Below are 1,130 nucleotides of genomic sequence, written 5' to 3'. Positions count from 1 at the left end.
GACCCCTCCTTGGGTTTCCGAGGCAGTATCACTACGGAAGTAGATTGCCCCATCTTCCTTCCAAGGAGTGGCTGGTGGGTTTGAACTGCCAGCCTTTTGGTTAGCAGTCAAGTGCCTCAGGCACTATGCTACCAGAGCTCCCCATATTACTAAATAAACTTTACTGATACATGATTTACAAACAATAAAATGCACACATTTTAAGTATATAGTTTAATGAGTTTAGATAAATGTAGCTACCACCCCAGTCAAGATATAGGATGTTTCCATTAGCTGCATGCTCCCTCATGCCTCTTTGCAGTCATTCTTTCCCCCTCCCCACCTGCTCCCTTCTGCCCTAGCAACCACTGGTCTGATTTCTATCACTACAGGTTATTTTTTGCCTTTCTTAGAACTTCATATAAGCAGAATTATCAGTGTGTATTTTTAGGTATTCATTTGTCTCTGGCGTCTTTCATTCAGCGTGGTGTTTTTGAGATACTTTCAACTGTATTTCATTCCTTTTTATTGTAGAATAGTATACCATTGTTTGAGTATGCCACAGTTTGTCCATTCAGCTGTTAATGGACTTTTGGGTTGTTTTCAGTTTTTGGTTATTAGGAATAAAGTTGTTATGAGAATTTTTGTACAAGTATTTGTTTGAACCCTGGTGGTACAGTGGTTAAATGCTTGACTGATAACTGAGAAGTTGGCAGTTCCAACCCATGGAAAAAGATGGCAGTCTACTTCCATAAAGACTTATGGCCTTGGGAACCCTACGTAGCAGTTCTACTGTGTTCTGTAGTTTTGCTTTGAGTTGGAATTGACTCTCTAGCTCTTGCTCTCTCTCTGCTTATGTATACACACACATATATATGTTGTTTTTTTCATATTTGCTTATATGTGTGGGTGTATGTTGTTGTTGTTGTTATGTGCTGTTGAGTTGGACCCGACTCATAGCGACCCCTCTTTGGGTAGCTGAGGCAGTATCACTATGGAAGTAGATTGTCTCATCTTCCTTCCGAGGAGTGGCTGGTGGGCTTGAACTGCCAGCCTTCTGGTTAGTAGTCAAGTGCCTTAGGCAGTTTAAGCATAGGTACTGAAACAAGGCGGGCTTGTGCTTACTCACTGATCTGCACTGAACACTTTCC

At 41.5% G+C, this 1,130-nt stretch overlaps 1 protein-coding gene across 1 annotated transcript in view; it reads left to right on the top strand.

Annotated features, from left to right (window-relative positions):
* DYNC2H1 (dynein cytoplasmic 2 heavy chain 1) overlaps positions 1-1,130 on the top strand; it is a 505,271-nt gene that overhangs the window by 71,336 nt on the left and 432,805 nt on the right. The gene's annotated exons all lie outside the window — the stretch shown is intronic.

Source organism: Orycteropus afer, unplaced genomic scaffold, assembly GCF_000298275.1.
Source record: "Orycteropus afer afer isolate SDZICR_OR568_19922 unplaced genomic scaffold, OryAfe1.0 scaffold00147, whole genome shotgun sequence".
Lineage (NCBI taxonomy): Eukaryota > Metazoa > Chordata > Mammalia > Tubulidentata > Orycteropodidae > Orycteropus > Orycteropus afer.
The sequence above is the reverse complement of the archived record's forward strand: the minus strand, read 5'-3'. Positions and strand labels throughout refer to the sequence as shown.